Source organism: Lagenorhynchus albirostris, chromosome 9, assembly GCF_949774975.1.
Source record: "Lagenorhynchus albirostris chromosome 9, mLagAlb1.1, whole genome shotgun sequence".
NCBI lineage: Eukaryota > Metazoa > Chordata > Mammalia > Artiodactyla > Delphinidae > Lagenorhynchus > Lagenorhynchus albirostris.
Genome location: NC_083103.1, coordinates 89,513,093 through 89,526,422, shown reverse-complemented (window position 1 = coordinate 89,526,422; position 13,330 = coordinate 89,513,093). Strand labels below are relative to the sequence as shown.

General features: G+C 38.2%; 1 protein-coding gene across 9 annotated transcripts in view; it reads right to left on the bottom strand.

Annotated features, from left to right (window-relative positions):
• The window catches only part of NCAM1 (neural cell adhesion molecule 1), a 320,188-nt gene that overhangs the window by 276,477 nt on the left and 30,381 nt on the right, over window positions 1–13,330 (bottom strand). The window lies entirely within an intron of this gene.

The window sequence follows — 13,330 nt, the reverse complement described above, 5'->3', positions numbered from 1 at the left end:
GTCTATTCAGGTCTTCTGTCCATTTTTGGATTGGGTTGTTTGCTTTTTTGATATTCAGCTGCATGAGCTTTTTGTAAATTGAGGAGATTAATCCTTTGTCAGTTGCTTCATTTGAAAATATTTTCTCCATTTTGAGGGTTGTCTTTTCATCTTGTTTATGGTTTCCTTTGCTGTGCAAAACCTTTTAAGTTTCATTAGGTCCCCTTTGTTTATTTTTGGTTTTATTTCCATTTCTCTAGGAGGTGGGTCAAAAAGGATCTTGCTGTATTTATGTCATAGAGTGTTCTGCCTATGTTTTCCTCTAAGAGTTCTATAGTGTCTGGCCTTACATTTAGGTCTTTAATGCATTTTGAGCTTATTTTTGTGTACGGTGTTAGGGAGTGTTCTAATTTCATTCTTTTACATGTAGCTGTCCAGTTTTCCCAGCACCACTTATTGAAGAGGCTGTCTTTTCTTCACTTTATATTCTTGCCTCCTTTATCTAAAATAAGGTGACTATATGCGCATGGGTTTATCTCTGGGCTTTCTATCCTGTTCCATTGATCTATACTTCTGTTTTTGTGCCAGTACCATAGTGTCTTGATTACTGTAGCTTTGTAGTATAGTCTGAAGTCCAGGAGCCTGATTCCTCCAGCTCCATTTTTCTTTCTCAAGATTGCTTTGGCTATTTGGGGTCTTTTGTGTTTCCATACAAATTGTGAAATTTTTCGTTCTAGTTCTGTGAAAAATGCCATTGGTCGTTTGATAGGGATTACACTGAATCTGTAGATTGCTTTGGGTAGTATAGTCATTTTCACAATGTTGACTCTTCCAATCCAAGAACATGGTATATCTCTCCACCTGTTTGTATCATCTTTAATTTCTTTCATCAGTGTCTTATAGTTTTCTGCATAGAGGTCTTTTGTCTCCTTAGGAGGTTTATTCCTAAGTATTTTATTCTTTTGTTTGCAGTGGTAAATGGGAGTGTTTCCTTAATATCTCTTTCAGTTTTCATCATCAGTGTATAGGAATGCAATAGATTTCTGTGCATTAATTTTGTATCCTGCAACTTTACCAAAATCATTGATTAGCTCTAGTAGATTTCTGGTAGCATCTTTAGGATTCTCTGTGTATAGTATCATATCATCTGCAAAGAGTGACAACTTTATTTCTTCTTTTCCAATTTGGAATCCTTTTATTCCTTTTTCTTCTCTGATTGCTGGGGCTAAAACTTCCAAAACTATGTTGAATAATAGTGGTGAGAGTGGGCAACCTTGTCTTGTTCCTGATCTCAGAGGAAATGCTTTCAGATTTTCACCATTGAGAATGATGTTTACTGTGGGTTTGTCATATATGGCCTTTATTATGTTGAGGTAAGTTCCCTCTATGCCTACTTTCTGGAGGGTTTTCATCATAAATGGGTGTTGAATTCTGTCGAAAGCTTTCTCTGCATCTACTGAGATGATCATATGTTTTTTCTCCTTCAGTTTGTTAATATGATTTATCACATTGATTGATTTGCGTATATTGAAGAATCCTTGCATTCCTGGGATAAACTCCACTTGATCATGGTGTATGATCCTTTTAATGTGCTGTTGGATTCTGTTTGCTAGTATTTTGTTGACGAGTTTTGCATCTATGTTCATGACTGATATTGGCTTGTGGTTTTCTTTTTTTGTGACATCTTTGTCTGGATTTGGTATCAGGGTGATGGTGGCCTCGTAGAATGAGTTTGGGAGTCTTCCTCCAACTGCTCTATTTTGGAAGAGTTTGAGAAGGATAGGTGTTAGCTCTTCTCTAAATGTTTGATAGAATTCACTTTTGAATCCATCTGGTTCTAGGCTTTTATTTGTTGGAAGACTTTTTTTTTTTTTTTTTTTTGCGGTACGCGACCCTCTCACTGCTGTGGCCTCTCCCGTTGCAGAGCACAGGCTCCGGACGCACAGGTCCAGCGGCCATGGCTCACGGGCCCAGTCGCTCCGTGGCATGTGGGATCTTCCCAGACCGGGGCACAAACCCGTGTCCCCTGCATCGGCAGGTGGACTCTCAACCACTGCGCCACCAGGGAAGCCCTGTTGGAAGATTTTTAATCACAGTCTCAATGTCAGTGCTTGTGATTGGTCTGTTTATATTTTCTATTTCTTCCTGCTTCTGTCTCGGAAGGTTGTGCTTCTCTAAGAATTTGTCCATTTCCTCCAGGTTGTCCATTTTATTGGCATATAGTTGCTTATAGTAATCTCTCATTATCCTTTGTATTTCTGCAGTGTCAGTTGTTACTTCTCCTTTTTCATTTCTAATTCTATTGATTTGAGTCTTCTCCCTTTTTTTCTTGATGAGTCTGGCTAATGGTTTATCAATATTTTTTATCTTCTCAAAGAGCCAGCTTTTAGTTTTATTGATCTTTGCTATCGTTTTCTTCATTTCTTTTTCATTTATTTCTGACCTGATATTTATGATTTCTTTCCTTCTACTAACGTTGGGGTGTTTTTGTTCTTCTTTCTCTAATTGCTTTAGGTGTAAGGTTAGGTTGTTTATTTGAGATGTTTCTTGTTTCTTGAGGTAGGATTGTATTGCTATAAACTTCCCTCTTAGAACTGCCTTTGCTGCATCCCATAGGTTTGGGGTTGTCATGTTTTCATTGTCATTTGTTTGTAGGTTTTTTTTGATTTCCTCTTTTATTTCTTCAGTGATCTCTTTGTTATTTAGTAACATATTGTTTAGCCTCCATCTGTTTGTATTTTTAACAGACTTTTTCCTATAATTGATATCTAGTCTCATAGCATTGTGGTCAGAAAAGATACTTGATACGATTTTAATTTTCTTCAATTTACCAAGCCTTGATTTGTGATCCAAGATATGATCTCTCCTGGAGAATGTTCCATGAGCACTTGAGAAGAAAATGTATTTTGTTGTTTTTAGATGGCATGTCCTATAAATATCAATTAAGTCCAAATTGTATATATATCATTTAAAGGTTGTGTTTCCTTTTTTATTCTCATTTTAGATGATCTGTCCGTTGGTGAAAGTGGGGTGGTAATGTCCGCTATTATGATTGTGTTACTGTTGATTTCCCCTTTTATGGCTGTTAGCATTTGCCTTATGTATTGAGATGCTCCTATGTTGGGTGCATAAATATTTACAATTGTTATATCTTCTTGGATTGATCCCTTGATCATTATGTAGTGTCCTTCTTTGTCTCTTGTAATAGTCTTTATTTTAAAGACTATTTTTTCTGATATGAGAATTGCTACTCCAGCTTTCTTTTGATTTCCATTTGCATGGAATATCTTTTTCCATCCCCTCACTTTCAGTCTGTATGTGTCCCTAGTTCTTAAGTGGGTCTCTTGTAGAGAGCATATGTATGGGTCATGTTTTTGTATCCATTCAGCCAGTCTATGACTTTTGGTTTGAGCATTTAATCCATTTATATTTAAGGTAGTTATCAATATGTATGTCCCTATTACCATTTTCTTAATTGTTTTGGCTTTTTTGTTGTTTATTGTTGCTTTTTTGCAGTATGTGGGCCTCTCACTGTTGTGTCCTCTCCCATTGCAGAGCACAGGCTCCGGACACGCAGGCTCAGCGGCCATGGCTCACAGGCCCAGCCGCTCCGCGGCATGTGGGATCATCCCGGACCAGGGCACGAACCCGTGTCCCCTGCATCGGCAGGCAGACTCTCAACCACCGTGCCACCAGGGAAGCCCCGGTTTGTCTTTGTAGGTCTTTTCCTTCTTTTGTGTTTCCTGCCTAGAGAAGTTCCTTTAGCATTTGTTGTAAAGCTGGTTTCCTGGTGCTGAATTCTCTTAGCTTTTGCTTGTCTGTAAAGGTTTTAATTTCACCATCAAATCTGAATGAGATCCTTGCTGGGTAGAGTAATCTTGCCTGTATGTTTTTCCCTTTCATCACTTTAAATATGACCTGCCACTCCTTTCTGGCTTGCAGAGTTTCTGCTGAATAATCAGCTGTTAACCTCATGGGGATTCCCTTGTATGTTATTTGTTGTTTTTCCCTTGCTGCTTTCAATATTTTTTCTTTGTATTTAATTTTTGATAGTTTGATTAATATGTGTCTTGGCATGTTTCTCCTTGGATTTATCCTGTATGGTATTCTCTGTGCTTCCTGGACTTGACTGACTATTTCCTTTCCCATATTAGGGAAGTTTTCAACCACAATCTCTTCAAATATTTTCTCAGTCCCTTTCTTTTACTCTTCTTCTTCTGGGACCCCTATAATTCAAATGTTGGTGCATTTAATGTTGTCCCAGAGGTCTCTGAGACTGTCCTCAATTCTTTTCATTCTTTTTTCTTTATTGTGCTCTGTGGTAGTTATTTCCACTATTTTATCTTCCAGGTCACTTATCTGTTCTTCTGCCTCAGTTATTCTGCTATTGATTCCTTCTAGAGAATTTTTAATTTCATTTATTGTGTTGTTCGTTCATCATTGTTTGTTTGCTCTTTAGTTCTTCTAGGTCCTTGTTAAACATTTCTTGTATTTTCTCCATTCTGTTTCCAAGATTTTGGATCATCTTTACTATCATTACTCTGAATTCTTTTTCAGGTAGACTGCCTATTTTCTCTTCATTTGTTAGGTCTGGTTGGTTTTTATCTTGCTCCTTCATCTGCTGTGTGTTTCTCTGTCTTCTCATTTCGCTCAACTTACTGTGTTTGTGGTCTCCTTTTTGCAGGCTGCAGGTTCGTAGTTCCCATTGTTTTTGGTGTCTGCCCCCAGTGGCTAAGGTTAGTTGAGTGGGTTGTGTAGGCTTCCTGGTGGAGGGGACTGGTGCCTGTGTTCTGGTGGATGAGACTGGATCTTGTCTTTCTGTTGGGCAGGACCACATACAGTGGTGTGTTTGGGGTGCCTGTGACCTCATTATGATTTTAGGCAGCCTCTCTGCTAATGGGTGGGGCTGTGTTCCTGTCTTGCTGGTTGTTTGGCATAGGGTGTCCAGCAATGTAGCTTGTTCTCGTTGAGTGGAGCTGGGTCTTAGCTTTGAGATGCAGATCTCTGGGAGAGCTTTTGCCATTGATATTATGTGGAGCCGGGAGGTCTCTGGTGGACCAATGTCCTGCACTCAGCTCTCCACCCTCAGAGGCACAGGCCTGACACCCGGCCAAAGCACCAAGTCCTTGTCAGCCACACAGCTGGTGTAACTATTCTCAGCATCACTAATTTTAACCTGATGTCACAGAGCTGCAGTGGTGTGTTATCAAGCAAAGCCTTAATAACCTCAATCAGCACTCCCTAATGCTTTCATTGATTTTTGCTGAACTCTTGCATCACCAGCCAACCTATGCTTGCCATTCTGTCATGATTTGACAGTACCAGACTTAGTGTTGACATAATTGACTCGTGAGGCTGCCATGAGAGCTAAAAACTTTATTGCTACAATTGTGGTGGCACTTTTTGTCCTTTAAGCAACATGGAATAAAATTATTAGCACCACAAAATCAATATTCCATAAAGGAAAGGTTAATCACAATATATATTTTAAGCCCTCCCCCTATTTTTAATGTCTGTGTCATACCAACCTGATGGTTCACCCCAAATGTACCCTTTGAAGGATGTACCTTTGAAGGTGTAGTATCTAATCTGTACTTCAATTAGGACCTGAAATGAAGGGAGTTTATTTTTGGTTTTATTTTTGGCTCAGTCCAACAAGAATGAAATTATGATGTTGTATGTTATGAAAGTGTAGAGAAAACTGTTTAGCTCAGTTTTTAAAATGTGATTTTATTTGGCAGACTCCAAGTATTCAAAGGTATTTTAGCCAATGCTGGATCACCCCTGGGAAAATGAAGTCCTAGATGAGAAAGTAAAAAAGAGACCTGGGCACACATACCATGTGGGCACGAAAGACACAGAATCAGCTATAAGGATCGAGTAGATATTCATTTTGAGCTTTTGGCTAAAAACCTGATAACTTAAGCTTGGAGAAAATAAAGGCATCTTAGTGTAGAGAGGTGCTTGGAAAGTAAGAACCTGTATCCTAAACGGCAGTGATAAGTAGATCAAAAGGGACCAGAAGCTGGGTTGGGGGAGGAGATGGAACAAAAATTTGGACACTTACAGATGAAGTACTACATTTGTATATGGGATTTTTTTTTCCTTTTCCTAACTGGGATTCATCAAAATGTGTCAAACATCAAGGTTAAATATTTATGCTGTTAAATCAATAATGAAAGAATATAAAAAGCAGATGAACTGAGTAGGAATCCCCATTTCTCTCCCATCCATCCTTAAAGAAATCTAATTGCCTGCAGGGCTCTTAATCAGACTTATGTCGGTTTCAAGTCCTACAGGTATTGCCTGGGCCAACTAGCCAAGGCTGAGTAGAAATCACCCTGCAATGTCAACCTCTTTTACGATGAACACATCACATGACACCATGAAAAGAGCCTAGATGCTGCATCAGATGGAAAAAGTTGCTCTCCAAGCCTCAAACTCTTCACTGAGCCCTTCCAATCCAACTCCAGTATCTAATGACTCCAGCCAGGGCTTGATGATGAATTCTAACTCGGGCTCTGCTCTCTGCTGAGCACCCAACCTGGCACTTCCTTGTCTGTGGCAGGCAAGCTAAGGATAGGCAGGTCAGCCCACTTCTTGGTGAAACACTGGAAAGGATCTAGAAAGAACAAGAGTCTTCATCGGAAAAGAATCATTTTTTAGGTCTTCGTAAGAACAGAACCAATTATCCACAAAGCTATACTGTTTAAAATGGAATCATCAATTAGCTACAACTAAAACATACTGTGTTAGACCTGAAAATAATCTTTGATGGGATAACTTCTTTATTACTTAATTTAATTATGGTTCTTATAAGAGACATTGCAGGAATTAGCAGCCCTCAGTAAATTCTTCTATGTCTTAACTCCCCTTTGACTCATTCATTTACTTGCCATTTATTCTTCAGCCCAAAGAAAGTGAGAGAGAAAGCAAGAAATAAAGAAGCTTACATATGTTTCCATATATCTTAGTATCTAATAATAAAAAAATCATATTTTTCAGGGACAAAAATCTACTTTTTCCTAGCCCTGAACTCTGATGGCTTTATCATTTGGATGTTTATAGAAGGAAAACTGAAAATAACGGGCAACGTCCCAAGAGCAGTTTAACCAAAGAATGCAAAAACATTTCTTTATATGACCATTTTACATGGCCTCATTAACCTCTCTTGAAAATCCACACCCTAAAAACAAAGAAGACATGACAACACCTATAAATCTCTTTTTATGGTGAATTAATACACTATGGAATGAATTAATGTTCCATCTTTGTAATTATCACTGGTTTTTATGTTTGACATAGGTGGAAATAAAGTAGCCTTTTAATTCCGATGTTATTTTCTCAAATAATAGGTTCCCTGACCCAGTCAGTATTCTTCAACAGCCACAGCCTAATATGGTAATTACCCGTTTTTTCTGATTAATTTTTGCACTAACAGAGTAGGCCCAGGAAAGGGTGTGAAAGTGTCTGGTTCATCCTCCCACCCCCACCTCTGATTCTGACTGAAGCTTCTCGTGCCCACTCCCCCGCAGGAACCTGTCCTGTGCACCCTTCTTGAGAGAGATTGCTCTCAGGTAGCTGTCATGACTGCAAATCAAGCTGATAAAATCCTTACCACAGGGGTTGCTGCTAAAAACTTGACCTGTATTACCCTTACCAGCAATGTCTGCAATTTAGTTGGAGGAATCTACTCTCTGGAAAAGCACTGTGAGATGAGCAGGGTTAGGAATGAGCAGGTGTCCTCAGAAGATACTGTATAATTGAAATTTGCTAAGAGGGTAGATCCTAAGGTAACCCTGTGAGGTGATGGATATGTTAATTAGCTTGACTGCAGTGAATCTTTCACAGTATATATGTATCAAATCGTCGAGGTGTACACCTTCAATATATGCACCGTTAAAATAGATAAAGAGAATAATCTTCCACATTCAAACTTTTTCCGTACAATTAACGGATTTAGCTAAAAGTACAGAACTATGGGTTCTCCATTGCATATGTAAACCCAAATGCAAATCATCAGAGGCGATTTACCAGCCTCCCTAATAAAAACAGGTGGAATAAAACAACTGCACAACCCTGTCTTTCTAGAGACCAAAATGTCTGTGTAAATAAGAGGTATCAAACAGAAGACCCGATAATCCCAGGTGGGGGATATATTCTAAGAAAACAACCCCAAAAGCAAAATAATCTTTACAAAAGATATTGCCAATATCAATACTGTTTATGAGGACTTTCCTGGTGACGCAGTGGTTAAGAGTCTGCCTGCCAAGGCAGGGGACATGGGTTAGACCCCTGGTCCGGGAAGATACCACATGCCGCGGAGTAACTAAGCCCGTGCGCCACAACTACTGAGCCTGCGCTCTAGAGCCCGTGAGCCACAACTACTGTGCCTGCGTGCCACAACTACTGAAGCCTGTGCACCTAGAGCCTGTGCTCCGCAACAAGAGAAACCACCGCACGAGAAGCCTGCACACCACAACAAAGAGTAGCTCCCGCTCGCCGCAACTAGAGAAAGCCCATACGCAGCAATGAAGACCTAACGCAGCCAAAAATAAATACATAAAAATAAATTTTAAAAAATACTGTTTATGATATTAAACAATTAGAAACACACCAATTTGTAATAATAGGGGAAAGTTTAAGTATGATTATGACGTATCAACGTGATGGATGTTTTATCACTGTTAAAAACGTTATGTAAGAAGTTTCACTTAATACAAGATGAAGAAATCCTAGCGATCTGCTGTACCACACTGTGCCTCTGGTTAGCAATACTATATTGTACACATAAAATTCGTTAGGAGGGCAGATCTCATGTTAAGTGTTTTTGCCACATTAAAAAACCAGTACTACATAAGCACACAGTCATATAAATTATACATAAAATAATATTCATTTGGAAAATTAGATCACGTGTGCACTGCTTACACCCACGCAAAGTATACAAACACACACGGATAAAAACTGGAAGTAAATTTAAAGTTATAAACAGAGGTTTCAATTAATTATATTCCCTTTTTTCCTACCAAATTAAGTGTATAATGACATTTTTTTAAAAAAATCAAAATAGTGGACAAAGGAGAAGGGGATAGGTCCTCAAGTAGAAATGCCACCAGGAGTTCTGACTTGCATAAAGAAAGGCTGGTTCTCACTTCAATGATAACTCAGTATCTGGGCCCTTCTGGCAGTCAAGCTCCACCACGGCTCCCAACCTGTCAGGCAGTGTTGATTAATGACTTCAACAGAACTAGCCAAACAGAACCAGATCAGGGTCAGTAGACTTTTATCACCGGGGCCACATTACATTTATATTTGAGATATGTCCAAAGATCTTCACAGCATCTTCAGTCCTCTACACTCCCCTAATGCCACGTCTACACTAGCCAAATAAATCTGAAAATGATCATATACTATGCAGACTTGCTCCATCTCTACTGTTCCTATTTAAGGCTCACAACTGCATATTACAAAATCATTCCTTCTCCATTTAAAGTACAAAAATAGACAATAGGATGCTAATGAGTGCCTTAATCCCTGTTCAAAATAGCGTGGCTTGAAAAACAATGCTGGCAGTTCCCACATTATAATATCAACAAAAACTCAAATGTGGATAGCACTCTACAGTATAGAAAATGCTGTTGTAAACATTAGTTTACACCACCACAAGATCCTTACTTAGTTAAAATTCAGCTTAGCTTATATTAAGATGGAGTGTCAAGTTCTAGCAGCTTTCTAATTGCAGGGAAAAGTAGGCAATTAGAAGAGGCCTATTTAGAGGAGCTACTTCTCAGACAGCTGATATGGAAAACGATATCACTTAAAGCTAGCAATTCTTTCAACCCAAAGTTAGGTGGGAGGGTATCGAATTTAACCACAAAACCTCTTTATTTTTCACAGGTCCTTTTATGGATTCTCCCGTGGGGGGGGGGAGGGGGACAGGAGTGGGGGCCGATTTAGGATTCATTCTACTGAAGATCTGACCAAAGTCGAATGTAGAGGTTACTGAATCATTCCTAAATACATTTCAATTTTAAAGTTATTATAATTCAGCAGACACTGACTCAGTGATGATTATGTGCCAACCTCCAGCATATATAAATAGACGAAGAAGACAAGGTCCCTAAGGTCGGTGACTGAGGCAGGGCTACAGAACAACCATCAAGCTTGGGATCTGCTGAGCCCGTCTAACTTGGATGACAGAAGACACAGCTTACTTCTTCTCCCACTCAAGTCTCCGTTGTAATAAAGGGATATTATAATATTCCTTATAATAAAGGGATAACGTTATAATAAACAGAAAAGAGAAGCATGAAAGCGCAAGAGCAAGATACTGGGAGGGGAGCCATCAGCAAACAATGATGATAACGGATCTCTACAAAAGCAGGTAGAAAACGGTGCCTGAAGAAGGGCAAAGGAGGTCCAGCAGAAAATACAACTTTGAGGGACCCATTGCCCCACAAGGCAGGAAGTAGCTGACCTGCCTTGCAGATACCCAGACAGACTCAGGCCCACCAGGCCCTCTGGAGAAGGAGCATGTGCTGCAGGGTGAAGGTCAGTGGGGACTAGTTAAGAGTTACAGACCAGGCTGCCTTCTCCTCTTCCCCATCATCTTATCTCTGAAGACTAAATTATCAGGTTTCTGGATCTCAGGCTGGACGAAGAGGCTTTCCCCAAAATGAAGAATATAAGTCTTCTCATTGCAATGACCCATCAGGAAAAATGAACTCTGAAGGTCCACACTTAGACACACTGTGTTAGAATGTTCGGAACAACAAGGGTGATGAAAAGAATCCTATACGCTTTCGGAGAGAAAACAAAGACACGTACAGAAAATGAAATATCAGATTGGCATCAGAGTTCTCATTAGAATTAAGAAGGTTAGATGACAACAAGAAATGCCTTCTAGCTCCAATGGGGAAATTGTTTTCAGCCTAGAAGTCATATGTAGTCAGCCTTGTAATTAACAGGACAGCATGCAGACATCATCAGACATGCATGGGCAGAACAAAGACATTATTAGAAATGCATGGACTAAAATGCAGAAAGTTTACCTTTCATTCATCCTTTCTTAGGAAATTATTTGAAAATGCCCTCAAACAAAGCCAGATAGTAAACAAGGAAGAAAAGAAAGGCATTAAATTCCAAAAACTGTATTCGACCAAGAAGAGCAAAGAAGGGTCATCCTGGGGTGACAGCAATGTAGCCAATCCAAGGCCAACCAACCCAGAGGAAAGCAGCAGGGGGACAGAGGAATCAGGGATTCCTCTTCACAAAAGGGATTCCTTCAAACCTAGAGACACTGGGGAAGCTTAACAAGGTGATAAAAGCAGACAATGCAAAAACGAAACAAAACAAGAAGTAGAAACTTTAGGAAATCTTCAAAGGAAAAGATATATAATCATAATATTCCATTTGACTCCTCAATGAATAGTATTGACTTAGTCATCATAATGTAAAAACTATTGATTTTCAACTTGAAAATTTAAGCTATAAAGAAATCACTGAAGACTTAATTATGGGTAAAGAAAAGCAAGTACATGTTATCCACATTGATAATATAAAAGGAAATGGACTGATGTCAAAGGCTAGGAGAAGAAAGATAATGAGGAGAGCTGAAGGGAGTATAAGTGTGCTGATAACCTCCATCCGTAGTTGACAACACAAAAAGCAAAGTAACAGCTAACTGCTTAAAGTTAAGAACTTAACCAACCAAAAACTGCAAATAGTGATGGACCTGTTTTCGAAGATGGGGGTTGGGTGAGTTAGGGTGATGTCAGAAAGATACACTTCTTGGGATTAATAGATACACACCACTGTATATAAAATAGATAAACAACAAGATCCTACTGTATAACAAAGAACTATATTCAATACCTTGTAATAACCTATAATGGAAAATAATCTGAAAAGGAATATATATACATATATATTCAGTTATAGTCAATATATATATAAATGAATCACTTTGTTGTACACCAGAAACTACAACAGCATTGTAAATCAACTATACTTCAATGAAAAAAAGTCAATGACAAAAACAAAACAACAAAAAAGAAAGATACACTTCTTTTATCCTAGCGGAAGTCAATTAAAAAATGACTAAAACTGATCAACCCAGAAAAAACAGTACAAATTTACATAGGAGGGTACACATTTTTGCATTTGCTTATATATCAGTATGAAGAATTTTCTAGAAGATACAAGAGTTAACTGATTTTTCTGACTTTTCTCCTTGGGGAGATTCTAAGGTATAGGACAAAAGGTGAGAAGATTTTTCACTCTATGTATTTTTATATTTTTTATATTTGAACCATGTCAATGAATTATCTTTTCAGACAATGAAATGTGTTAACATTTAAAACATACAAATAAATTATTTAGCAATATGGAGGCAACGAAACTAAAGAAGCAATGAAAAAATATAAAAGCGGTTCCTTTTACAGACGGGGGTTAGTTATCAGGGAATGAGTGCTTTTCATTACAGTTTCACCCGCACAATACTTTTAACAATTTGTGCATAACAAGCTTCATTAAAAATTGAAATGAATAAAAATAAACAAAAAACCCCAGATGAAGAAAAAGGCTTCTTTAAGAAAAGATGTCTTTCAGAGGAAGCAACTGTCACAGAATAATACAAATAATCAATCATTCTCTACAATCCCCCTCTCCTATTTCTCCAAGGCTTCTTCCTCCCTACTCCTCCCAAGAGAATTTCATAATTATGATACGATTTCCAATAAAATAATAATGTATTTAATGTGTTAAAGGCTGAAGAAAAGTTAGCTACAATGAATATTTCTCCCTTAAAACTTTTATAACTGAGGCAACAAACATGTAAACCATTACATTTCTCATCATTAAAAGAAATGGAAACTTTAAATGACTTTATCAACATTTACAGACTATTGTGAATCATAATTATGCATAATTACTCATTGATGATACTTCAAAATATGTCCAAAATTATTACCAAAAACAATTTTTTCATAGAAACATAAACTTTAAAAATACTCATACTGGGGGTAAAACTAAGAGTCAGCAGTCCCAGCAAAATAAGCTGTGTTAACCTGGCCAAGTCATCTATCCCCTATCCTCTCTTTCTTTTTCACCTTATTTCTTCATGTGTAAAATAAGTTAGATAAACCCAATCTCTAAGATCCCTGCCAGCTACAGTCATTTTTTGCTTGTTTGTTTTACCTTTCAGGCTATTTGCTAGTGAAAATTTAATAGCAAAGAATCAATTAGTGGATGTAACCATTAATGTCCAGACACGGTAAGAGTCTGACCAATTGTAATATTCTATCAACCACATCACATTGTCCATCCTGAGTGAGGTTACTAAGGCTTT